Consider the following 12,767-nt stretch of genomic DNA (forward strand, 5'->3'; position numbering starts at 1 on the left):
TTGGACCACATCTCTCATAATCCCTGATCATTGGCCATGCTGCCTGGGGCTGATGACAGTTGCAGTCCAACAACATTTGGAGAGCCATGTGTTACCCACCCCTGCTGTAGACAAATTCAGGCTGCGACCCTAAACGTGCTTACTAGGGAGTAAGTTCTATTGGGCATGGTGGGCCTTCCTTCTGAGTAAACATGTACAAGTCTGGGCTGTAACTGTTCTCTGACCAATGAGAATTTTGTGGCACATGAATCACACTGAGGTTACTGCCATAATGTAATTTACAAGTACAATATAAATTATGAGGAACCACAATTTCCCTACTTTTAGCGTAACTTTAAAAAGACAAGAGTAATAGGGCAGGAGAGAAGTTCCTCTCTTGTCAAAGAAATTATGTCATACAATGACACATATCCTTTGAACTGTGCCCCTCAGAGAGGAAGTAATATCCTCTTTTTTTCTAACTGCTTTGTTTTGTTGCCAGGGGGAGGGGACCGAAGCCACAGCTTTCTTTCTTCAGGAATAATTTCAGAGAGAACAATGTTACTGCACGTCCCTGTTTACACGTGTGCATGAACTAACATGTGTGCACATGTCACGACAGATATGGGAATGAAGAGACTTTTCCCAGAGGTGTGGCATACACACGGCAGATTCTGCAACATGCTTCAACAACGTGGGGAAATCGCTGCTTTAAGTGGGGAAAGTGAGCTCAAGAACAACTATCCAGAGTCAGTATTGCAAGCTTTATTTTATAACATACCGTAAAAAGGTAAAGGTGTCCACAACCAGTCGTGTCCAACTCTAGGGTGCGGTGCTTATCCCCGTTTCTAAGCCGAAGAGCCAGCGCTGTCCGAAGACGCTTCCGTGGTCATGTGGCCGGCATGACTGAACACCGAGGTGCACGGAACGCTGTTACCTTTCCCGCCGAGGCGGTACCTATCTTGCAATTTCTTGCTTTCGAACTGCTAGGTTGGCAGAAGCTGGGACTGAAGACGGGAGCTCACTCCGTCACGCGGCACTCGGGTCTCGAACTGCTGTCCTGCCTACCTTCCAGTCTGCAGTTCAGCGTCTTAACCACTAAGCCACCGCGGTCCCATAACATACCGTACAGAAGAGAAATATGCTCAGTATATATAGATCAACGCCCAGCACGTAGTCCAGTATACTGCGTCTAATAGCCCTAACATGGAGCTAGAGAAAGACAGAGGCAGAGCAATTAGCATCTGCCCCAAAAGGATTGGGAGGGTGCTTCAGAAATGGCAAGGCAGGGCTTGCAAGGCTGCACACAGGGGTGCTTGGCTGCTGCTGGTGACAAACGGTGAGCCACATGAGGGCAGAAGTGAAAGAGGAATAAATGGGAAAACAGAAGGAAATGCAGTCAGAGCGGCCATCATTGTCATGTTTCAGAAGAGGAGGACCTAGCTTCCCGGTTGAGATACTTGGAAACTCACAGTGGGCACAGGCTACCCTCTGGACTCCCGGCTTTTGGTTATGAATGGAGTAATCACACTAAGGGCGCAATCCTATGCATGTCTAGACAGAGAAAAGGCCTACAACTCCCAGCATGGCTGGTTGGGGAATGCTGGGAGTTGTAGGCCTTTTCTCTGTCTAGACATGCATAGGATTGCGCCCTAAGCCTCTTAAACGCCCTTGAGTACTACGTCATCCAGGAAGGGATAATATATCCAGTTAGCTCTGCTGGATTCTTGGTACTTGCAGTGATGATGGGGAGACTGTATGGAGGCTAAGCCATTATTAGGGACCCCGGAGCAAAAAGTATTTCTAATAGGATTTAGAATGGGGAGAGACTAAGAGCAAGGTTGCTCCTTAGACCCTGACTACTCGGAGGAAAATACCAAACATGGAGAGAGGCAAGGGAACTGGGGACAGAGGCAAGGAAGGGCAACTAGCTACAAAGCTAAACAGCATTGATGAGTAGGTGGCTGAGCTTTACTCGATGCTGTTGTAGCAGCCCCCCCCCCCACAATGTCCTAGATTCCCCGCTTGACCAGTGGCCACTACCATTGGACAGAGACAATGACTCATGTGGATGGTGCAGCTCCCAGCAAGGCCCCTAGACTCATCAAGTAATGCAATGAGACCAGCATGGAACGTGGCTGGAGAGGCTCAATGGATGCTTCACTAAGGCTGAAGCTCTATCTGGATATACAAGGCAACATAGGTCTATCTGAGCAAGCAGGCAATAAGATGTTTCAAGAGGAGGAGAGAAGGACTCTGGCCTTGGAAATTTAGGACAGGTGCCGCAGTAGAGCAGGGAGAGTGCTAGGAAATGATCACGAGGAATGGGCCTGAGAGTCAACAAACCCTAGGCTGATCTTGGAGCTTGACAGCAAGTCTGTCTATGTTGAGTCCCAGAAGAGAAAGGTGGATGCCCAAACTCAATGGTACTTATAGACTTCAAGACAAAGATTACAAAGGGACTGATGGTTTTGGGGCTGGACTCCAGATGGAGTAGAACGGTGTGGCTGTGGGGAATGAAAGGAGACCTTAAGGAGGCTCCTGGCTACTTGACTGAGTTAAAGTTACCTGACTGGGCATTAGAAATGCCATGCATCTGGGAGACAGGTGGAGGTTTCCAGAACAAAAGGCATTGCAAGGAATGCCTAGGTGGTACTTTAACCAGCTGGTCTATCTTGGGGTGGAGCCATGTTTCCCAGCAAGGCTCTGGACTGGCCAATTTAAAGATACCCTCATGGGATGGTCTGGCTGGGGTGGTGACTCTGGAGTTGGTAGGCAGTGGCATGTTTCCACAGTTCCATGGGAGCAACTCCTGTTAATCTATCAGCAGAGGACACACAGAGTCAATTAGGTACTGTCCTTTCTCACTACCATCCAGAGGCCTTCTCATTCCTGGCAGCCCTAAAGTTCTTGCTGCCTTTCTCAGGACAAAATGGATTCTTTAGCCAAGATGTCAGGGTGATACCAACCCAAAATACCACCCTCCAAGCAAGGCTCAGAGGGTGGCAACAAGGGAGAGGGCCTTCTTGGTGGTGGCCCCCCATTTATGGAATAATCTCCCTGTCAAGGCCTGCCTGGAACTAACATTGCTGTCTTTTTGGTCCCACATTAAAATTGCCCTCTTCTCTCAGGCATCTGGCAGCATATAAGGAGTCTCTCTGTCTCTTTGATTGTCTCTGGCTAATAGTTTTAAATTGTTTTAGATATATGTTGTTTTTGTGTGTGCTATTTGTTCTGTGTCATTACATGAATGGTTTTATACTTTATATAATGCATATTAATGTTTTTTTTAATTTTTGTGAACTGCCCAGAGAGTTTCAGCTATGGGGCGGTATAGAAATATAATGAATGAACGAATGCAAAACACAACTCAGAGTGTTGTGCAAAACACAACACTACACAAGTATAGAAAGCCATCAGGCTGATCTTCTCTGTAACGAAGGTTCTCCTGCGGCATTCTTGCCCCAGAGTTTCTGTGGTGCTTCTGGTCCTAACACCCTTCTCTCCACAGAACTATAGCTTAGTGGCAGAGCACATGCTTTGCACGCAGAAGGTGCCAGGTTCAATCCTTGGCATCTCCAAGTAGGGCTAGGAAAAAACCCCGCCTGAAACCCTGGAGAGCTGCTGCCAGTAAGTGCCGACAATACTGGGCTAGATGGTCTGGCTCAGTATAAGGCAGCTTCCTAGGACCCGTAAGGACTCTGTGCTCTATGATCCTGCCCGCCTTTAGCGGCATGACAACCCATGTTATCAGTAATCTCAGGACTCATTTGTGACTGCAAGAGCCTCTGAGTGGTGATGCTTTTGTGCTTTTATAGAGACACATTCCTCATCCAAGGGCTGCATTTGCGAGCAAGGCACTCAGGGCAAAATCCATTCCTCTAGTGCAAACTTCGGCAGGATAATCTGGTTGCCCTCCCCCAGTGCAGTGCTGATCCAGCGAGGCTGCCTCATGGTACAAGCTAGACACGGAAGCACTGCCTCACTAAGGAGAGAAGGCTATTGGCCTTGAAACTGCATCACCTCTGAGTGAGGTAAGCGAGTAAAGGAGCTAGCGTTACACGGGTACTCCCTCCTCAGGTTATATCCCCACTGTTCCCAAGTTCCTAAGGAATACAAGCCTCTCAAAAAACATGGGAATGGTGGGTTTGTTTCCCTTCCTTTGTATAGTAATTTCCTTGAATGTGGGTAGATCTGTGTGATGAAGTAACACCCAGGTCTGTGCTTAGGCATCAGAGCTGTAGCTGCAAGCCTTACAGTGGAAAAGGTAATGTTCTGCTTAGTGTTTCTCTGCAGACCCTCCGCCCCAAAATTATAGCATATGTGCTGTCCCTGCTCTGTCCCAAAGCACATTGGACTGTCGCTCAGGTGCCTGCATTGAAAGAACTGTAAGAAACAGTGTGGTCTCCATGAGTGAGGAAGAACAGCCTGGCTATGAGGGTATATGGCCTAGGGGTATAACAGGGATGGGCAAACTGTGGCCCTCCCATTATCCTTCACCTTTGGCTATGCTGGCTAGGGCTGAGCAGAGTTGTAGTCCAAAACATCCGGAGGGCTACAGGTTGCCCACGCCTGCCCTATGGCCTCCTCCACGACCAATACTGAGGAACCTGCATCCCTCCATATTTTGGGCATCTTTACACCAGCCTAAAATCCTGCATTTAAAACGGGGCTTTCTGCTTTAAATGCAGGATCACAACACCCTTTTTCATGTGCTTCCTTTCCCCCCACCCCTTTCCCCCTCCTTCTCCCCTGAGTCTTCCACGCCTTTCATTGATCTCACTCCTCTTCTTGCCGCTTTTCCTCTTTGCACAGAGGGAACTCAAGCAGAACACAACGGGGTAATTTGATAGCTCATTATCTGCGATCTATTTAAAAATGGAACAAAGGGCATTTAGTGCAGGAGACGCCTTGGAGGGTCACGGCATCATGTAAGGAGACCGCAAAAGGAGCAATCTCAATCACAGAATAAACGTTCCATGTGAAGAAAGTCATTGTTGGACTATGACTCCAATTTTCCCTGGCTGTTGGCCATATTGCCTGGGGCTCATGTGAGTCCAACATCATGTGGAGGGCCACAGGTTCCACATTTCTGCTGCTGACCCTCACAACTTGTTCTCACTAGTTGTCTATCCTAACCCTAAACAGTTCATTCACACTTTGGTGATGGCTGCAGTCCAGTGCAGTTAGGTGCTTCTAACCTATTGAGAGGCGGGTTGGTTTCGTGGTGACAGTGTCAGAGTAGGATTGAGGACCCAGATTCAAATTCTCGCTCAGTCACAAAGTTTACCAGGTGATTTGGGGCCAGTCACTATCTCTCAGCCTAACCTACCCCACAGGGTGTTGTGAGAGGGAAAGGAGGGGGGGAAGAACCATGTGTGTCATCATGAGTTTCTTGGAGGAAAGGCGAGGTATAAATGTAATAAATAAAATAAATAATCAGTGTCTCCAAATGGCCAGGGGAAGAACAAGAGGAGCTTCATTGCCTCAACCATCAAGAGAAATGTTAACTTCAAAACATGCTGTTTCTTGCACATCACAAAGCATTTCCAAATGATAATTTGGTCCAAGGGGAGTGTACGTATATAAGCTGTACTGCAGCTATGCCTCCCAAATACTGGAGTGTATTACTGCCCTCTTGTGTAAACTGCGTTGCACTTCCAGTTTGCAAAATCTGAACCACACCGTTCTGCAGTTCAGCAACATATATGGCACTTTTAATCAATACACATCACATTTCTAGTGATACAACTGATTGCTTTTTGTACCGAATATGAGTGCGAGGAAAATAGACAGAGCACTAGTGAACCTGGGCTGTGGTCCTCCTCTCCCCCTTCCCTTCTCTGCAAATTGACAGACCAGGGCGGTTACATTGTTGTGGGCGCAAATGTTAATGTGTTTTTGGATCTTGTTTTTTGAATTAGTAGTTTTGAGATCGTGTTTTGGTATAATGTTATTTTTTAAATCTGAGAAGACCATAAGGATTCCAATATTAATTTGAAAAGAAAAAAAAGGAAGGCCTTTTGCATCTTATGATATGTGCCATCATCACTCAGAAGATGCACAGCAAAGATATTTCTGGCAAAACCACAAAAACCAGTTCCCAGTATTTAAAAAAGACAAATTTTGCTGGGAAAGATTCACATCCGCTTTTCTATATGGGGTGGGAAACGGGATTCATATGTAGATTCCTTGGGCTTCTGCAGCAAACTTGCCCTGTTTCTTAAAAGTGGGGATACCACTCTTTCCATATGTGTATCAATACTGTGCTATATCCCATGTCATCATGTAGACATAAATGTTGAAGTGGGTGGCGCATGGCAAGGTGTGCGATATCTGTGATGTCACTGAGACTGTTTGCAGAAAACCCCAACCCCTTTTTATTCCGTCAGGTGACACATGTCAGGTAACACGGTTGGCTACCTGTGCAGTGCATTTTTGGAGATGTTCTGAGCAGTATCTGACTGATAGTTTGGGATCAACAAGCCCACTGTTTTGTGTTTTCTAAAGGTGACTTTCAGGTGGCAGCCTTTGTAAAGTCAGAATCGTGCGCCCGGGCAAACTGCAAACAGTCCAGCTTGAAAAATACATATTTGAAGGGGAAAGTCTTTCCGTAATTAGCAAACAGCAAGTACAGCAGCTTCCCAAAAATCCTCCTACAGGTGATTGATTGTGCTCGACATTTAGATATAAAAGAGAAGAACTCCTCCGTGCAGTTATGCATAGCTATGCAGCTCCATTGGTGTGAGACTGATGGGGGGGGGGGGAAGAAAAAACAGTTTGTGCTATTGTGGTGGGTGGGGGGAATCAAAAATGTATTACCTGAGAAAAAACATTCAAAAGGAAAATCAGCTGCTCATAAGACAGCAGGAAGATAGCCAAGGGTGAGGCAGCTGTGGAAGGCAAAGGACAGAAATGGTGGAAATTGACACCAAGTCTAGACCACGCCCACTCTTGAACAAGAGTGTGTCACCTGTCCACACTGGAAACACTCATGCAGCAACAGTGTAAGAGACAAAATGTCACAAACTGGGTCCAAAACCAATCAGAATAAAGAGGTGGAAATTACAGGAACACCAACAGATTAGCTCTGGGGTCTCAACGCGATGTCCGTGGACACAGCTTTTGGTGCCTGCCCGGCTCCCTGCTCCTCCTGGTTTTTGTTTTATTTAAGATAGTTTAATTCATTTTTAAACTAGGGGAGGCTTGCCTGCTTCAAAGAAAAGTGCTGCCCTTTATTTTGGTTCGAGTGTGTGTGTGTGTGTGTGTGTGTTTTGGAGCTCAAACTCTGCCTCTATCCTGTACTTAGGTTCTTGGGGAAGTTCCTTTTCTTTTAGTCTCACCAGTTTGCCTTCTGGGAAATGTGTGTTTTGTGACCAGCCATACCCACCATGGCAGCCATTTTATGAACGGACAATGCCCCCCAGGGCAGCCGTTTGTGAGAGCACCAATTGCACTCTCCCCAAATTCCAAATGTGCCCACTGGCTCCCGAAGTTTGGGGACTCTGGGGCTAGCTATTGCATTGTGTAGATTCAGAGTGAGCAAAGACATTCTAGTAAAGGGAGGGGACAGAGCTGTGTGGATAGTCCCTATTTTACGTGCAGATACATGGTGCTAAAAATGAAGTGTAAAAGTGGCCAGGATTAGCTTTTCTACCTAATGTCAAAGCCTTAGGTTTAGGGCAGATTACCTTGAGGGGGGAAATTGTTTCCCTTCCTCTTCAAAAGGCTATTATACCCTGGCCAGCCAACCACAACGCACAGCTTCCTCATTTGAAAGGTATCAAGCAGGGGTACCTAAAAGATCCAGGGCTCAGGCCCATAGGACAAAATATTGCACAAATTTGCATATAGTATTTTACATAGGCAGCTATATGTGCATAACTAGAAATAATTCCTACGATTTCAGTTTTATAGAATGGAACCTAATTAACCTCTTGCTTGCTTTCAGGACAGAACTATGAAATGTCCCAAATTGTGCTTGCTTAAAACTTACCCTTCATGCACCCACACTTTTCCTTGGTCTTTCAGGCCCAAATCCAGATGGGAGGACAGAGCACCTGGGACCAGCAAAGAGCTGTATGGCACTTTAAACATTTACCGATTAACTTCAAACTGAACGTGGCACACTGGCAAGGGAGAGTGTGGGAAAGTATTGTAGACTATAATGACCCATGCTGTTAGGCTTCCAACTCACACAATTACTAGGGAGTAACCCCCATTGAATATAGTGGGATTTACTTCTGAGTCAATCCTCACTCGCTCTCTCCCCACCTCCATCACCAGCAAACACAACAGCGCTGGACAGAGACCTCAGGACTGGGGAACATTGCTTTGCTGCTCCTGGCCCCTGGACTGGGTGAAGGGACACAGAGAGCTGATGCTCAAGGTGGCTCCACATTTTATTTCAAATACTTTATGGTAGTTTCTGGGATTCTAGAACACTTTTTTTTTCTTTTTACTCACACACAGTTCTTGTGTTCTAACTTCTTGAAATCCTAAAATCTATCTCAAACATTGCAATATTAACTTCCTAGCAACACCGTCAACAGACAACTCGGTAAATCCCATTGAAGTAAGTATGACTTACTTCTGAGTAAACATGTTTAGGATTACACAGTAAGTTTGTTGTAATCCTGAACATGTTTCGCCACCCACAGATCCCCCTGTACCCCCAATTGTTTCCTTACCCCACATAATTTCCTGTACCATCTCAGCTACCTTTTCCCACCCCACAGGTCTCTACAGCCATGTCCAGAGCTGCCCCCAAGACATTTGGCACCTCTCCCCTCCCCTTCAAGGTGCATAGAAGTATCTGAAGCTGGTCAAGTTGCTTTGGTCCCTGAGGCAGAAAATCCTACAACCACCTCTCCCCTTCTCTGGGAATGAAAATATAATAGTTAATAAAATAAACAATGAATAATTTGCTTTTTCAGGTCTCAAATCAGCTGTCTAAGGCAGCTGCCTCAGGCTCTAAAGTAAGCGTGTGTGTGTGTGTGCGCGCGCGCACGCGTGTGTGAGTGAGAGGGGGGGGGATCCTGTCTCCTAAGGACACCGCTATTTATAAAAAGGGGAGAGAAGGGCATTGATTTCAGAACAAAAACACCTCAGGCAGAAAGATTCAAGGGTGGCAGCTGGAAGGGAAGCACATGTAAGCAAAAAGCCCCAGGGGGATCGGGGATCATCAGGGCTCCTGCAACAGAGATCATCAGGGCTCTTGTATTTTTATTTCAGTAACTGCCGTTTTTCTCTAGTTACATGAAAAGCAACATCATTCAAAATAACTTTCTGTACAGTGGACTACAATCCATGAAAGCTTATTATGCCACAGGAAATTGTGAGCCTTTAAAATGCCACAAGGCACTGTGGCTTTTGAACACAAAAGGCCAGAAGCCCCAGTCCTCCTCCCACATGTATTCACCTTTCTCTAGCCTAGTGCAAACCCCTGGTGCCAAGGAGGAGCACCCATCCACCAGAATCTGGCTACATGGATCATGCAAAAAGCAGGTGCACTCCAGAAAGATGACTACAGAGCCAAGGAGCTCCGGACACACACCAGCAAGCCATACACTCATACGTTACCTTGTCCCAAATGCAGACATTGCTGCTCATTCAGACCCTTTTTGCAAGCAAACCCACTTTTACTTTCCCCCAAGATAAGGGGCTGGGCCAGCTTGGAGGAAGCAGCAGATGAGGAAGGCCCTCTGGCACTCCATAGATATGTGAGCAGCCAATGAGGCCGCTCTTCCTCTTGTCAGAGCCTTGGTGCCTACAATGGCCCAGGGAGCAAAATGCGATTGCCCAGTAGCAATTGGCTGGGCAGGTCTCTGCAGTCAGGCACATTCTGAGAAAGCCGGATGACAGTGATGCTTTCAGGCAATTTTGAACTCTGGACTTAATGAGAATAATTAAGTCCAGAGTTCAAACCCTGTGGAAGGGAAGATGGCAGTCTCCCCTCTAGTTTAAAAGGGTGATGCCTTCATTCTACACTCCCTATGAGTCTGCTGAGGGAGTGAGTCTTAAGGTCTCCTAGTAATAGCAGGGCTACTGAGTTCAGAGGGAAGAAGCGGTCTTGTATAAAGGCAGATGATGGCAACTGGGGCAGCTCTAAAGGTCCAGGGGTCATGCCCAGGTAGGCCTGTATCCAACACTGCCCATGGTGTCAAGGCTGCATGGAGGCTGCTGGTCTGCTGTTGCAGAAACTTTTCCCCTCCTGTTTTGTCCTCTCCTAACCCCTGATTCTCACTTCCTTCCCTGCCTTCCCCTCCCACTGAAGGGCAGCTATTTCCCTCTAGTGATGCTCGTGGCAGCAGCAGCAACCTAGTCATAAGCCCTTCTTTTCACTCTGTTACACATTCCACATGCCCCTCAAAGAGGAACAATGGTCCTCTTCTGTCTCCTTTGCTTAACGTCCTAGGGTTCATTGCCGACAACAAAGCCCAAGTATGTTTGATCGCACATGACTCATCACCACAAGCAGGGATCTGCCACAGCTGAAGAAAATGGCAGCTGTCACACGCCTCACAGTCATGTGATCTGAGCATAACTAGTTGTGTGCTGCAGTCTTAAAAGTATATGGCTTGCTCAGCGAAATGCTTAAGCATGCCTTTAAGAACTTTGCTGAAGAGAACGGAGTAGTTATACTTTGAATTAGAGTTCAAAGCAAAATCATGCATCTATTTCACATACCTATGAAATACAGTTATATTACTGTGTGCTATTAGTGCTTGTTTAAACTTTTAAACACCAGCAAAGCTACCAAAGTATTTTGTTAGCTGTCTAATTATTAAAACCCAATTAAAACAGAGACATAGTTTTCAGTCAGTCACTGTATTGGCAATGAAAACTTTATTTCAAAAAGTAAAGCAGCAAAATTCTGAATAAATAAATTGACAGAATGGTTTGTTTTGTCATCTCCATACAGTTGATGGCCTTCATCCAAAACATTAAAATACTGTAACAAATGGAATAAATGTGCATGAATCAATGGTCTTAAAAAAAAAAAAGAGAGAGCTATAATATAAAATTAACACTTTTGAGACTTAAAAAAATACAGCACAGAACTATTCAATAATGGAAAATAAATCAGAATACAGTTTTGCTATTTACACGGATAATTAAGGCCCAATTTACATAAGGTAAAGCACACTGGGAATTTGTATAACTTTTAGAGTTTTGGGGGGGGGGGATTAGAAAGTTATTCTCTCAAAAAAAGTTCTCTCGCCTTCCCCATAAATGTGCAATATTGTGGCTGAGCACTGCAAACCATTTTACCAAACCTCCTCATAGGAAGTATTAACACCACTAATGTCCTTTTGAAAGATACTGCAGTTTTTAAAATGCATGCAAATGCAAAAAGCAAGATATCAAACTACCGCGATGAGCAGACCAAAGAACAGTGAGCATTTCTGCAGCTTATTGGTCTCCAGGTCTCTTACCTATATTACCAGCCTTTCCCAACCTGATGCCCTCCAGATGTGTTGGAGTGCAACTCCCATCAATGCCAGCCAGCATGGCCAGTGGGGAAGGCTATATTATTAATCTCACACAGTACATTTGCATATATTTTCTGACACGCGAGTGCTTTGCACCAGTGCCACTATCACCTTAAAGCAGTGACAGGAGAACATGCAGCTCACCAGATGTAGTTGGATTGCAACTCCCATCATCCCTCACCATTCGCTATGCTAGCTAGGACTGATTGGAGTTGCAATCCAACAACGTCTGGAGGATATTCCTCAACCCTGCTGTCGGGAGCGCCCTTGCTGCCTTCTGAAATCCTCAAGTAGCCAGAATCAACACGCAGAGGATAGGGCTCTTTTCCAAGGCTTTATTTCCATCCAACCTAACGCAGCTTACAGATGCTAATTGCCTGAGCCTAATGAGGGAAACTTGAAAGAGCTGCCTAGCCGGGGTTTCTAGCCTTAGGGAATCAGTTGGTGTCCGTTTGGAGGGAAAAGGCGGGAAGCCTCTGAACTTAAAGGCTAGGAGGCAAAAGTCCACCCCTTTCCTGTGGGGCATCAGGGCGTAGCTGTTGACATCGCGCCAAGCGGGCTGAGCGCCTCCTCCCGGCGCCCTCCATCTCCTGGTTGTCCCGGAGCCTAGCGTCCCGACGCTCCAGTTGTCCCTCCCCCTGCCTGCCAGGGTCGCTACCACTCAGGAATGTGAGCAGGGAGGGGCTCTCCCTCCGGCGGCACCTCTGAACAGTGCGCAGGTTCCTCTCCCATGGTTTCTATCTCTTCCCCAGAATCAGAACTGCTTTGGGGCTCTAGGGGTTCTGATCCAACCCTGACACCTGCTTTAAAGAAAAAAACAAGCGAGAAGAAGCTTTCACTCTGAGCTGGGTCACATTCAGTTGCACTCCCAGTTCCACCACTTATCTTACCTTTAATGAGGACTGGGCACTGGCATGTAAGTCTTTGTGCCTGAACAGTTCGTCCAAGGAAAAAGGGGTTGGAGGGTAACACTAGCAGGCCTGTTTCCAGACTGTAGCCATGTCCGTCTACTGCAGCAAAATCAACACAGCATCTTGAAGCACCTTAAAGACCAACAACCTTAAACAACTACTCACAAGAGGCCATATCACAAGGATATGGGGACCAGATCCTGCAACAAACCCAGATGCCAGCTCTGTCCCCATATCTACTGTATTATGGGACCTAATCATGTCACCCAAAACATTAGGGACTCATTCACTTGTTCATCTTCCAACATGATATATGCCACCTTCTGTCAGCGGTGCCCTTCTGCATGCTACATAGGGCAAACAGGCCAGTCTCTAAATAAAT

The sequence above is a fragment of the Heloderma suspectum genome, chromosome 7 (assembly GCF_057233095.1).
Source record: "Heloderma suspectum isolate Gila_16-S chromosome 7, 16-S_ref, whole genome shotgun sequence".
Lineage (NCBI taxonomy): Eukaryota > Metazoa > Chordata > Lepidosauria > Squamata > Helodermatidae > Heloderma > Heloderma suspectum.